Here is a 15294-nt window from a genome sequence, read left to right as displayed (position 1 = left end):
AAAAATGATAATACAATAAAAAATAATACAAAAAGTAAAACAATATAGTGTAACAAATATTCACGTGCTGTTTACATACTATTCGCATTGTATTCAGTATTATAAGTAACCTAGAGATGATTTAAAGTATATGGGAGGATGTGAATAGGTTCTGTGCAAATACTACAACGTCTTATATCAAAGACTTGTGCGTCTGTGGATCTGGTATTCTGGTATTCATTAGATCCACAGATGCGCAAGTCCTTGATAGAAGATGCTGTAGTATTTGCACATAACCAATTTGTACATGGAACCAATTCCCAGTGAATACTGAGGGACAACTGTGTACAATTCAATGGATTTTAGTATACAGATGCTCCTCAACTTACAGTGGGGTTAGAGCCCAAAAACTCATTGCAAGTTGAAAGTTAAAACTATTGTTTAAGTCAAAAGGATGTTTTCAACTTATGATAATTTCAACTTATAGTTTATCTGGACCTAATCCCATCAAGGAGCAGGTTGAATGCCTATCTCTTTTGCACCCTCGTAAAGTCAAGAAATCATGGAACTATAGTAAGTTGGAGACCATCTGTATTTACAATTGTGCAACCATCACCATAATCTAATTTTAGAACATTTCATCACCCCAAGAACTACATGATAGCAGTCACTCTCCACTCCTTTTTCTCCCCGGCCCCCAGCCCCTGGCAACCACTCATCCACCTTCCGTTTCCATAGATTAGCTTTCTAGACATTTCACATAAATGGAATCATGCTATCCGGGGTCTTCTGTGCCTGGCTTCTTTCACTTACGATATTGTTCTCTGAAGTTTATTTGTGTTGTAGCATGTATCAGTGCTTCTTTTTTTTCCATGGCTGAGTAAAATTCCACTGTAGGGTTATACCACATTTGTATATCCATTCATCAGTTGATGGACAACACACTAGTATTTTAATGAAAGAGCAAAGTGTCATGATCTCTTTAATCTGCATTGTACACCTTATTAGCTGTACATAAGTTACCACAACAGTTTCTGATCTGAATATCTTAGATTAAAGGGTATTTAGTATTGATAACAAAAATGACTTCTATTTAAGTTTGTGGAGAGTGGGGGTATGCAGGATGATGTAATGGTGATAGCACAATAATGTCATGATACTTACATCTATGTTTTTCAACTATCTTAATAGAGTGGATCTGTATTTAAGACTCCATTCCTTCCTTCTAATAAAATAACATTAGAATGACTGGAGTTTTCTTAATGGCATGCACATGGAGCACTGCACTTGCAGTTGTGTGTTCAGCTGACAAGTTCACAGCTGAGTGTGAAGCCAAGTTATAGCAGGACTGCAAGGGGTCTACTGGCTGTGTGATCCTGCCTGTTTGCATCAGATTTGCCCCTCCCAGCTTCTGGCTTAAGTATGAATGAGAAGGCATGGAAAAGAGGAGGGATTGGGAGCAAGGAGTTCTGCAGGTCTTAGAATCCTCCCTGGGATACATATTCAGGCAGTTCTTACTCCAGGTGGCAAAACCCTGCACAGCCATTCTTCTTACATGTGGAGTAGAGGCCAGCTGCAGGCTCTACAATCCTGGCATGGCCATCTCCTACCTTTGGGACATTAAGCCAGTATTTAGTCCATCTCTTTCTCATCGGCAAGTGAAGATAATAATGGTTCTTATTTCCTAGAAATGCTTTGAGGATTCCCATAATTCCTGGCACATACCAGATGTGCAATCAATGTTAGCTGTTAATAATCGTTAGCATGTATTCATGACTTGCTATTTCCTAGATACTGTGCACATTCACAATGATCCAAAAAGGTACCTAAAGGTAGCGATAGGTATTTCCACTTTACAGGTGAAGAAACAAGACTCAAGGAGCTTACATGCCTTGCTCAAGGTCACAAGGCTAGATAGTGGCACAAGTCATGTTTATATCCTTTTTGGTCTGATTCAGAATCCTATACACATCCAGTGAACCATGCTGCCTATGTGTAATGAATCAGGTGGACCAATGTTCGCACACAGTAACACAAAGGAAAAAATCCTCCAATTTTTTTACATTAGAATAAATGATTGATGCAATTGGGCTACTTTGGAAAATAATGTCACCAAAACCGATGAGGGGGAAACAAGTGAGAACCCGGGATGAAGCAATTGGAGCAAATTTGGGCCTTAAAGAATCTCAGACTAAAGCACATTATTTGCTCCAATGCTATAATCTTCCCAGCTCTGGCGAGCCAGATCCCCTGGCTTATGGAGACCAAAAGGAACGACACATGGCCCTCTCAGGCTAAAAAACAGTATATGGGCTCATTTCCATCAGCTAGAGAATGAGGCTATTGTGCCCATGCTGATATTTCAGTTCTCAACTTAATAGCTTAAGATGTTCCCATTATCAACATCACTTACCTACCCACAGCACTTTTAAATTAGCCTTGGGAAAAATGAGTAAACGGAAGCACAGTTTTTCATTCTGCCAAGTGCAGCTACTCCTGAAGAAGGCAGCTTTGGATAGCGAAACAAACAACTAGATTGAAAAGCAGAAGTGTCAGCCTTGACACTTGCTACTAATTTGCTGCTTTGTGAGGGTCATTTGCTGTGTTGCCCAAGAGCGAGGGAGAAGACAGTTCAAAGGTCAAGGAAAAATGGCATTTAGATGTTCTCCAACTAGGCTGACGTAATTGGAAAACTAAAATCCATCTCCTGCTAACTTTCCCCTCTCAACAGTCTTCCTGATTATGAAGTGTAAAATAGGAACAATTTTGGCTACTGATGCTACTGATCTTTAATAATCCTAAGCCCTGGATACTAAGACCAGGAAATATGTATTCTCTTATACTTTTAGGTGTTCTCAGTTGAAATTAACATGAACATAGCAATTTTCCACTTTAATTAAAAGAGTGTGTTCTTTTTCCACTCATGGTATTAGTGGCTTCAAATGCTTAAAGAACCTTTACAGAACACCCCTTATGGGGATTAAGAGATCAGGACAAAGGTAACGTTTTAAGAATGTTCTTAATGTTGCAATCAATTGGGGATTATTTTTAAAACCATTTCCTTTAGAAGTCTAAACAGTGTCTTTTCATCACTTGGAGGTATTTTTTAATCACTATTTCCCAGTCCACTTTAAATTATTAGTGTAGCCTTAGCTTGTAAATGCCCCTCACCATCAGGGAAAGATGGATTTACACTCGTGGCCTCTGAACTAAACTAAGCAGAAAGTCATTTCGTTCAGGTCCACTGCTGGTGGCCACTTCATCCCCATGTCCAACCCGTCATTGTCCCAATTATTTCCTAGAAATGCTTTGAGGATTCCCATAATTCCTGGCACATACCAGATGTGCAATCAATATTAGCTGTTAATAATCTTTAGCATGTATTCATGACTTGCTATTTCCTAGATACTGTGTGCATTCACAATGATCCAAAAAGGTACCTAAATGTAGCGATAGGTATTTCCACTTCACAAGTGAAGAAGTAAGACTCAAGGAACTTAACATGCCTTACTCAAGGTCGCAAGGCTAGATTTCTACAGACTCACATTCATGCCACAGTTACTCACTGGACTGGAACAACCGCCCGTGTTTAAGTGATCCTGATTTGGTCCTCTCATGCTTGTAAAATCCAGCTCTAAACTTTACTATTGTCTGCTGGTCAATCAAGGAGACTTGGACTTTGCTTCTTTTTAAATTATCAGTAGTGCTATTTATTTACCTCCAAAAGGATTCTAAGTAACCCGCTCTAGATATGGATCTGGTAATAACCAGTACTGTGGCCTTGGCAGGTTATAACAATAATAAAAATTCTAACTTTTCAGACTGTTTCACTGTTACAAAGCACTTCCATACACCTTCTCTTGTCAAAGTTATTATCCTCAGACAACACCAATTGACTGATACACTTCTAATAAAGCTAGTAGATGAAAAACATTTTGGAAAATAAGGGCGCTGGACAAATTCAAAGGTAACCTTGTTTATCTATTGACTGGTAGGCCTAGAATTTCAATGTGTTGGTCCAACTCTGATTTCAATTCTGGCTCGCGGAGAAGTCCCTATCATGGTTATTTGTCAAGAATGAGAGGTCAGAAATGGCAAAAACAGGGGTTAGGGTGAGTATTCTGTCAAAAATTTATACAAGAAACTTCTTGTATAAAATAAATTAATTAACGAATTTGGCCTGGATGTCAGTGCCTGCAAAAGGGACTTCAATATTCCCCAGTAGTTTACCCTAAGAATATCTAAACTCTGAACTAGGGGTTATAGACTACAGATAAAATTGTAAGCCTCCTGCCTCCTACAGTCATAGCATTTCGAAGTTGAAAGTCCCTTTCCCGGTCTTGTAGCCCAGATCCAAGTTGCTAACCCCTCTAGGATTTTACGTTGTCTCGGCATAAGCATGCACCATGAAGAGGAGCTCACTTCCTACCAGAGTGGCCCATTTCGTCCTTGGCCATAGTAATCTATTGACTGGTGGGCTTTAAAATTAAAAAGTTATTTGCCTTGTAACATGACCCATTTGTTTTAGCTCTGCCCAGTCATGGGCAATCGGAATGTCCAGTGAGGAACTCTTCTACCATTTTACTGAACCCAAATCTGCCTTAATGTAATTTCCACCAGTTGGAAGGTCTCTCTTCTTATGCCTTTGGATACATTTTTTTTTTTTTGATGATTGTAGCAGCCCTGAATGATTTCAGAGACAAGGCACAAAGCTCCTGAGAGCTAGTACATTGTCCTTCCCAGTCTTAACTTCTCCTTGTCTTCTATATCATCTGTATCTCTCCCTTTTCCTCTGACATCTGCACCCAGCTCTCTTATAATTCTTTTAGAAATTAAACACAAAATCCTACATGGAAGGCAGAGAAATTCAGTGAAAAGAGCAGAGGAACTTGGTCCAATCCCTGACAAGTTTCCATCTCTAAAGCCTCATAAATACTATGATTTCCCTGATGGGGGTGGGAGGGTAAAATGACAGACTATAAGTGAGTATTTATTATAACCATTAATGTACTATAAAGCTACTGAATACTTTAACAGTAAATTCTAAAAGACCTCAAGCATCTTAGCTCCTTGTTTTACATCAGCACACATTAAACAGAGAAGCAGCCTGACTTTTCCAAGGACCACAGCACCAGTTAGAATTAGAAACAGAACCTAGATTTTCTGATTCAAAATCCCTTGCTCCCTCCACTGTCTCTCTGTTAAACAATGAAATCAATAACATTATCCAGACAAAGGCCCTAGAATAGCACCCAACATGTATTAGGTGCCCAATTATTACAGGCTGAATAAATATGTGAGTGAACAAATCAATATATGAATGACTAGGACTCATTTTCATTGATGACATTATACAAGTTCCTTCCAAATGTCACTTATGTTTTTAGTCATTCTTTAATTAGCTCCCTATTAATAAGCTTGGTTCTCAAAGTGTACTTATGAAGATTAAATGAAATAAGGCATTAAAGTGCTTAGAAACAATATCTGGCAGCCAATAAATATTAACTAATTGCTGTCTTTCTGGTTTTTAGCCATTTTTAAAAGTAAGATTATGCTGATGCTGTTGGGACTCTCTAATCTGAAAATCACTTTACAATCCACTAATGAAAGGAATTCTGGAATTGCAAAAGGATTACTACTATTTGTCAATTCCTATCCTTCACCTGTAACTAGGCCACCCACACCCACCCCTTGTAGTTGGCACCCATTAAGACACAAACAAAATATTGAATTCTTTCGCTTCCTCATCTGGGCTTGTGTTTACTCCACCCATGACCTTTGGGCACTGTCTCCCATTCCCAGTCAGCACTTGCCTATTGGACCTGACAGTTGACTTGACTTTACCCCAGTTATCTTGCTCCCTCTGTCTCCATCTCAATCTCGATCAAGATTTTGTAATTCCCCTTTGGTTCCTCCACTCTCAGCCACCCTGGTACCTGTTCCTAAACAAGGCCCATGCCTTTGACTCAAGTGGATATGCTTGCTTCTGCTCAAGTTCAGTCTGCCCAAGAAGAGTGATTCCCAAGTGCTTTATTGACTAAACTTCCTTTTCATTCAAGAGTTCCACATGCATGTCTATAAATTGCCATATGTAATCCCTATCAATTGCCAGAAATCCTGACGATTTCTTTCTGAATCTGAGTTTATCTGACAATTTGTCAGGACTAAAGACTAACGTTGAGCTAATGTCAATTGATCTGACAATTTGTCAGGACAAAAGACTAACCTTGGGCTAATGTCAGTAAACAAGAAAGAGCTCAGGAACAGAAAACCAAACACCACATGTTCTCACTTATAAGAGGGAGCTGAATGATGAGAACACAGCAGGTGGGGGGAACAACACACACTATGGCCTATCAGGGTGTGGGGAGGGAGAGTATCGGGAAGAATAGCTAATGGATGTTGGGCTTAATGCCTGGGTGATGGGTTGATCTGTGCAGCAAACCACTATGGCACATGTTTACCTGTGTAACAAACCTGCACATCCTAAGCATTTTCCCCAGGACTTAAAAGTTGAAGGAAAAAAAAACAAGAAGGAACTTCAGTAAATTCATCAATTAGGATTATACCTGTGGTTTTGGTGTGGACAAGAAATATTTATTATCTTTTTAATCCTCATGTCTTGTGACGAAGTACCATTTCTTTGCTAAATTCATCAATTAGGATTATGCCTGTGATTCTAGTGTGGACAAGAAATATTTATTGTCTTTTTAATCTCCTCATGTCTTGTGATGAATTACCATGTATTATTTTCTCATTTGTTAATTGTTATTTTATAATTAACAAATTGTTAATTTGTTATTTTCTCATTTGTTAATTGTGTATCAACCCCCACTTTATTCCACCCAGAATGTAAGTTTCTTCAGAGCATGGACTTGACCTGTTTACATCCACAGCTCTATCATCAGCACCTAAAATACTACTTGGCAAATAGCAGGCAACCAATTGGTATTTGTTGAATACTCAGTGAATGAAAGCATAAATGAATGGCTGGGAAACAGAATGGAATTGTGGTTGGAGCACAGCCTTTGGCATCAAAGAGATCTCAGTTCAAGTTTTGGATATGCAACTTCTTAGCTATGAGTCTTCTCTGAATTTCAGTTTCTTCATCAATAAAATAGGGGTAATAATAGTGCCTACCTCAGAGATTTTGGGGAGCATTAAATAAGATAATGCCTGTAAGGTCCTTAGCATGATAGCTGGCATATTTTAAGAACTTAGTAAATGTTGTCTATTATTTTCAGTGAAAGTCCTCAAATGTTGAAGCTTATCAGAGGTAATTGAATTATTTAATATGACTGGTAGTGATGATTGTACTAAAGACAAATTAGTGTAATTAGTTTGTCAGCAAGATTGGATTTAAAGAGTCAGGTTGAACAAAAAAATGTATTAGTCACACCCACCATATTTAAAGCACTATACTAGACTTTCAGGAGTGAGTGGGATGCAAGGATATGACACAGCCCCTTCCCTCTAGGAACATAGAACTGAGATTTACTATGTGTGCATTGTACTATGCTGAAGATACAGAAATGCGAGGCAGTGTTACCTCCCACATCATCCAATTTACTCTCCATGCTCTGCAGAAAATTCTTCTAAAACACTCAGCTTTGCATTGAACCCCTATAAAGACAAGAAACTCACTGACGTATGAAACAGATGATTCTCTTTGGGAACAGTGATCACCACTAGAATGATCTTAAAATTAGCGCAAATCTACCACCCCATGATTTTTACACATTGCTCAAACTTCTGCCTTCTGGGCACCTCTAGAATAAATTCATTTTGCACTCTTCTATCAGAGTTCAGCAAAGTAATGCCTGCAGGCCAGATCCAGCCCATTTATTTATATAAATAAAGTTTTATTGGAACACAGCCAAGCTTATTCATGTACATGTTGTCTGCGGCTGCTTTTGTACTACAGTAACAGAGTACTCGGAACATTTAGCCTACAAAGCTGAAAATATTTACTATTTGGCTTTTGAAGAAAAACTCTTGCAACTTCTGCTCTATGTGACAGAACTTGAAGATAAGTAACATGCTTTTTCCTAAAGTGAGGAGGAGCAGGGAAATAAGCATAGTACTCCAAGTGGGAGCTAATGTAGAATTCACAAAACTAAGTAGTACTATCACCTCCCCTGTTCTGGATGCAATACTTCAAATGATGTGACCAGAGATCAGGTTGGTCTTTGACTGACACACAATACTCAAGTATATAAAAGATGAAATCTGTCAGTTATTTCTCCTAGGAGCTTCTATTAAATTATGTCTCCCCACCCCATAATGGTATATCCTCATACTAGGAAGTATATACAAAATTTTACATCTCTCTTGCTTGTCCAGAGCAATCAGGCACAATTTAGCACATATTCAAGGGCCATCTTAGAGTCAGACAGAAAAAGGATGGCATGCACAGCTAGGATTTTGAAGAGAATATAAAGAGACTCTTTACATGCCCGGGGTAGGGTTAGAAGAACAAGGGAATTTGTCACCCCCCATCTGCATGAAGAAGAATGGAGAGGGAATAATTTTGCCAGGGCCCAGTGATAGCTGGAGTCATGACTACTTAACTGGACTTGTGGTAAAAGAAACACAACCATGGCTAGCACCACTCTCTGAGGCAGGCAGAGCGGAAGGGAAATCGATACCCTGACATGCCCATCTCCGTGCTCTACCCACTGTGGGTAGAACTCTACTTGAAGCTAGAGGGCACAGGAGTCAGACTCACCGGGCACAGAGCAGGGAAAGAATAGATGTGGGAGCCAGGGCAGAGGATGACAAGGGCTAAGTGGTGAGCCAAGCATTTCATAAATGCTGAATGAATAATAGATGAATGGACCAAGTGGGCCCAGGGCCTGTCATTCAATCAGTGTTTGTTGAACTGCAGAAGCCATCCCTTTATACCCGCCTGCCCTGAAGCCCTCACTGCTGCCGTTTGCTGTTCCAAACGCCCCACCGCCAGCACAGCCCTTGTCCTGGTTCCCCACTCCCTCGCTGACCCCTCAGGGTTTCTGTCAAGAGTGTCAAAACAGTCTGGATCTTATTTGGGAGATGACAGAACGGAACAGGATTTGCTCTGAACAGAGCAGAACAACTCTAATCAAAGACAGAACTTTAAGTTCTAAAATAATTCTTAGAATCTAATTTTTTTTTAAACAGAAAATTTGGTGTCACTGCATCCTATGGAGAAAAATGAGTGGCTTCTAAGAAGCATGCTCCAGACATCTGTGTCACAGGCTCTGGATCCAACAGGCCCCTTATTATCAAATGCCTCGTGGCTGGCTGTCTTATGCCCAGATGGCCCTTGCCACATGGTAGCCTTTGATTGTAAAGACTTCCAGGCTCTTGATTAATCATGCCAACAGCAGCAATGTTGAGAAAATTGTGTGTGTGTGTGTGTGTATGTGTGTGAGTGAGAGAGAGAGAGAGAGAGGTTGTCAATGGCATGAGGCTGCTAGTGACCAACCACAGCATCCTGCCAGTCACCTCCTCCTCTGTCCATTGAATCAGCATGGAGAATATTCAGCACTGGCTTCCTCAAGGAATAATCCTGAAGATTCTGGATTTTGAAGACTTAGAAAAAGCATTGTTTGATCTGTTACTCTGGTTAGATTATTTGCCTTTGCTTGGAATGGGCAAGACAAAATTGGGCATTAAATTAAGAATTGCTGTTCATATATACCGAAGCCCATTTTGAAAAGTAGCTGTAGGCTGGGCGTGGTGGCTCACACCTGTAATCCCAGCACTTTGGGAGGCCGAGGCAGGCAGATCACTTGAGGCCAGGAGTTTGAGACCAGCCCGGCCAACATGGCAAAACCCCATCTCTACCAAAAATACAAAAAATTGGCCAGGTGTAATGACGTGTGCCTATAGTCCCAGCTACTTTGGGCAGGGGGTGGGTGAAGTGGGAGAATCACCTGAGCCCTGGGAGGTTGAGGTTGCAGTAAGCTGTGATTGTGCCACAGCACTCCAGCCTGGAGACAGAGTAACAGCCTGTCAACAACAACAACAACAACAAAAACATAGACCTATGCAGGTCTATTTTGCAATCAAGTCCGGAAATCATTTTTTTTCTAAGATCCATACATCTAACAGCTGTCCCTTCATGCCTCCCAGACCCAGACCAGTCAGTCCCCAGAGTCTGAAAGTTCTTATACAAAACCCAGAATTCCAATTCATCTATAACTATGTCACAATTTGTTAATAAATTTCATTAAGGTCTCCAGGACCAAATTTTATGAAATCTAATCCCAACTAGGATAACTGGCAAAATTTGAGTAAGCCTATAGATTAGGTAATAATACTGTATGGATGTTAATTTTCTGATGTTAATTATTGTACTACCTTTAGGTAGGAGAATTATCCTTGTTCTTAGGAAAACACACTGAAATATTTAGGGGTAAACATGCATCATGACTGTGACTAAGTCACAAATAATTAGGAAGTAACTTTTATGTACAGAGAAGAAAGATAATAAATCAGATGTGGTAAAATACTAACAACTGACGATGTGGGTCAAGAGTATATGATTTTTTAAAAAATATTTTATAACTATTCTGTAAGATTAAAATTACTTCAAAATAAGGCTGCCAAAAACCTAATTTTAGAACATTAGAGCAGTCTCATGCCTATCACTGAGGAGCCAGTGTTCAGCCATGCTACATACTGCAGAGTGAGCCAGAAATGGAATCTCCTGTCCTCCCATCTTTCGGCTAAAATGAACCATTTCCTCTTTCAGCTGAAGAACTCTCCTATTCATGGAGGCGAACACTGAGGATGCTTTCCACATGAATCCTGAAGGTAAGGGGGACTTGTTCACATGCCCCTCGGTCACACCACCCATCTGCCCCACTGTCCGTTTCATCCAGGGCAGGGGCTCAACTATCTTGGTTCACGGAATATCATCTCAAACCAGTCAATGTCTACACTGGCACATTCTGCTGTCTTCAAAGGCTGTTTCAATCTCCCCAGCCTGTCCAGCTCAGAAAACCTGATGTTCATCCTTTGCCCCGTTTTTCCTCAAAGAAAATACCAAAGCTTTTCATAGCTGATATCTCCTAGTGGTGCAATCATGAGAGAGTTTTATTTTGTCCTTGTAGTGTTCTGTAATCGAGAGATTATCGACAATGACTGTGTTACTTTTAGAATCAGAGAGAGAAATATTATGCTTGCTTTTATTTTCCTAAGCAACTCTACATAAATTCTTGCCACCGCTTTCTGGGCCCTGTAATGTCACTGCTGTGTCTCCTTCCTCCCAGCCCTCATGGCAGGACTCATATTGACAGCCTCTGGGTCTTCCCTCATCTATCAGTGGCAAGGAAACCCTAGGCTTCCAGGACTGCCTAGCAAATAGATCATGAAGTATTATGACTCCATTTTACAGATGGAGAAACGAAGCCCCCCGACTTGCCTCTATCTATATTACAGTCAAATGGGATCTGGACCTGCTGAGATAAGCTTGACATGTACAACTTTGAGGCTGTACTCTCTCATTCAGAGGAAGTTAAGGAGCCAGGAAGATAGGAAAACAATGAAGTTATTGGTGGAAGAAAATTCTAGGCAAAATTTTCCTGGGACTTCTTGGGGTCATCTAAGGGAACTTACTAGTCTTCCCACATTGAAACATGATAGCCCCTTGAGAGCCATCATGCCGCTTTGGTGTCAAGAACTGAGCCTGAACTTGCCCTCTAGACCAGGGTTTCTCAAACAACACTGTGGACGTTCTGGGTCAGATTGTTCTGGGTTGTGGGGCTCCTCTGTGCATCATATGATGCTCAGCAGCCTTCCTGGTGTCTCCCACTAAATACCAGAAGGACGCCACCCACCCCCGCTCTAACAACCAGTGATGTCTCCAGACAGTTCCAAGAAGGACAAAACTCCCCCCGACAGAAGTAATAATAAAATAATGTTTCCAGGCTTTGCCAAATGTCCTCCAGGTGGGGACAAAATTGTCCCTACCAAGAACCACTGCTCTAAGTTGTCTCAGCCCAGTGGGAGCTTTTGTTTTTCATGGAAATCAACTGAAATTTACAGTGTTCAGAATAAAACTAGCAAATACTTGCAGAAGAAATGTCATCAGTCATCAAAATGCTCTGGGTACAAGAGCACCCCATAGCATAATAGCCCTGCCCAGGAGCCTCTGGTAACATTGGAAGGGGTGAATCGAGCCATTCAGACTTCTCTGAGTTGCTTTCTCCAGTCTTGGCTTCTACCCCCTGATGTCAAATACCTCATGCTATTTACTAGAAGGAAAGGCAAATGAAATAGAACAGGGCAATGCTGAAGACTGAGTGGACTCTTCCTTTAAGAGTTTGAAGAGGTCAGAAAGCACCCAATAGTCTGAGCTGTGTTGCAAAGCTCCGGGAAAATTTGGCGCTACTTTGTATTTGTGTGTGTATTCATTATTCTTAGACATGTATTCATAGACAACATTATTGCAAAAAAGATTTGAGACATAGTCTCTGCTTCACTTTATATAATTTCAACTTTTTACAGCAAAAGGCTCACCATTCTAAAGAGTGACTTAACCAGAAATTTTTTTTTTTAATTAACCAAATAGTATGGAGTAGATAAAGTGGTGGTAGCAGATTTACCTGTGGTACCAATTGGCAAACCAAGGCCCTGAAAGGAAATTCCAAAGCCCTAGGGTTTGTACACACACTTCCTACTCATCTTTAAGTGCACCTCGAGGACCTTTTATTCCTCTGATTGATCTGCCCCTGACCTCCACCATTATCCTCCACCCTTTCCCAACCTGGTGTTTGGATTACAAAGATGCTTCTGATTCCAGTGGATATCTGTGAAATCACAGGCAGGAACTTGAAAGCAGTTACATGGTCAAGAGAAACAGAAACACAGCTCAGTTTCAGGGTAAAAAGAACATCCAGAAAGCAATATTCATAGGAGAATTCGGAGGGGGGGAAGCTCCTTGAAAGAGGGGATTAAAAATTAAGAGTAAAATTGCAATTCCTGTCCAAGACCCGACCCAAAGTGTCACAGTTCATTTTGCAGCCTTTAATATGATGTCTGGTCTCTTTAACTTAATTGTTAACTTTCCAGTCCTGTCCCAATGGTAATCATCACTCCCTAACAATCACTCCATCATGCCCCATACCCACCCAGGGTGGAACAAACTGTCTCTCTGCCTGGCATGCCAGATTCTTTTGCAAGAGCCCTGGCATCCTTCAGGCTCTGCCCATTCCAACCCTCCCACCTCCAGCCCTTTCCCAGGCTCCCATCCACACAATTCTACCCTTAACTCTGTCCAGACTGCAAGAGGTCAGGAGGAGCTTAGAAGCAGCCCAGGGTGCTAGGGAGGATGTGTCCACCCATAGGGCGTGCTTTGAAGTTCTTTTAAAGCTCTATACTCATAATCTTTTCCCCCACCACTTACTTGTTAGAGTTTCTCAAATTCCTATCATTTGAACCTCTGCTTTGACTAAATTGTAGCATTACTCAAAACCTACACATGTACCTAAGAGAGAAAGGCCTTAATTTATGGATAGCAATTTATTTATGAGATTGTCTTGCTGGTGCTTCTCTAAGAAGAGAGCCTTGGGATTGGGACATAGGACAAATTAATTTTGATTGCAATGGAGAGACTGAAATGATTGGGATATTGAGCTGTAGACCTGTACTGTCTGATACACAAGCCACTAGCTACTTGTAGCAATTTAAATATGAATTAATTGAAATTAAATAATATTAAAAATTCCATGCTTCAGTCACATTGAGTACATTCCAAATGTTTGCCAGCCTCATTTGGCTTGTGGCTACCACTGGACAAAGGAAATCCATTGGATGTTTCCATCATGATAGAAAGTTCTGCTGAACAGCATGTCTCAAGACTGAGGCTGGTACTTCCAGCAGAGAGTTCTGGAAAAGAGATGCAGCCCAACATCACCAGCTCTGTGGGCTAGAGAAGAGTAGAAGGAACCGAATTCCAAAAGGGAAGGGAGCCAAAGCTCAGGCCCAGCCCTGAGCAAACATGCATCTGCGCCACCCAAACTCTTTATGTTAACAAATGGAAAGAAAGGAGCTACTGGGGTCGGCTTCGTAGCCCATTTCCTCCATTGGATGGCCTCCGAGTTCTGTGGGCTTCTGATGAAGCAAAAGACCCCATCCTGAATCCTGAGGCAAGAGGGACTCAGAGTTTCACTCACATACAGGAGCCACTGGGCTCCTAGACAAAGGGAAATCTCCACCCTGTTGACACAAGGAGCCAGCCAGTCTCCCTGAGCCCACTTAGAGCAGTGAGCTTCCAAGTCAAAAGGCATTTCAAGGAAGAGAAGCATCTTCTCCATCTGAAATTAGGCCTCCACTCAGAAAAATCTGAGGAGCCTGGAGGGTTCCAAGGAGCAATTGTAACCCCAACTGATGATAGTGGAGCATTTATCAAGCCTTGCCAATGACAGTGGTTCACACTTTGATAGCACTTTGCAGCCATGTGGCACGCTTGCACAACAATATCATTTATTTCATCCTTACAACAGTTGACTGAGGAAAGCAGGGCACATGTGACCCTCTCGACACTTTACATTAAAAGATACTCATGCTCAGAAAGAGGAAAAGACATGCCAAATTTAATGTGGCTGATGAATGACAGGACCAGCTCTAGAAACCAACCTCCTATTCTGTCTCTCTCAAGTGATGGGGTTACTTGGTACCTGTCCAAGTCCCTAAGTGTGTCGACTCCAAAGTGTATGCCTGCCTATGGATCATGCTACAAAGTCAGTTCATATCCAACTCCAAGCTGACAACCAAGCCCTTGAAAGACTTCTGCTAGGCCTCGCTGTGAAGAACATTCCTAAACCAATCACAGGCAAAAGGCAAGTGAGATCACCATGGTTAGCTTAGACTGATACCTCCTCATCTCCTGGGGCTAGATGCCTGATACCTAACAAAACTGGATTCTGTGGACAAAAATGAAGGGAGAAGTGGGTGTTGGAGAAGCAACCAGCAGTGTCTGCCAGACCCAGCTATATTCAGGGCTATGATAGACAAAGAAGAGGGGCTTTCTCCTCCACTCCTGAAGCAACCTCCCCAGGCAACCCCTCCTGGCCTCGTAAGTCAGGTCAAATCTGCCTGCTATTGGTTCTCATGGTACCTGCAGGGCTTCTTCTTAGCACCTGCATCATTTACACTGAAGTGTTTTATTAGCTCCTCTCTTCAGGAGACTGGAAGTAATAGGAGGGTTGTTTCAGCACAACATTGTATTCTTAGGACCCTACCCCTGCATCACAGATGCTCAGTTGATATTTGTTGAAGGGTTAACAGATGGGTGGGTGGGTAGGTTGATGAATGGATGGATAGATG

General features: G+C 41.3%; 1 protein-coding gene across 4 annotated transcripts in view; it reads left to right on the top strand.

Moving 5' to 3' along the window:
- PRLR (prolactin receptor) overlaps positions 1-15294 on the top strand; it is a 170477-nt gene that overhangs the window by 96681 nt on the left and 58502 nt on the right. For 3 of the 4 annotated variants that reach the window (XM_050793831.1, XM_050793833.1, XM_050793832.1), the window contains one exon: positions 10718-10779. The exons of the other annotated variant lie outside the window; for it this stretch is intronic. The gene's annotated coding sequence lies outside the window, so the exon portion shown is untranslated. The remainder of the gene's footprint in view (positions 1-10717; positions 10780-15294) is intronic. 4 annotated transcript variants of the gene reach the window in all.

This window comes from Macaca thibetana, chromosome 6, assembly GCF_024542745.1.
Source record: "Macaca thibetana thibetana isolate TM-01 chromosome 6, ASM2454274v1, whole genome shotgun sequence".
In the NCBI taxonomy this organism is placed as follows: Eukaryota; Metazoa; Chordata; class Mammalia; order Primates; family Cercopithecidae; genus Macaca; species Macaca thibetana.
This window is presented reverse-complemented; position numbering and strand designations above follow the sequence as displayed.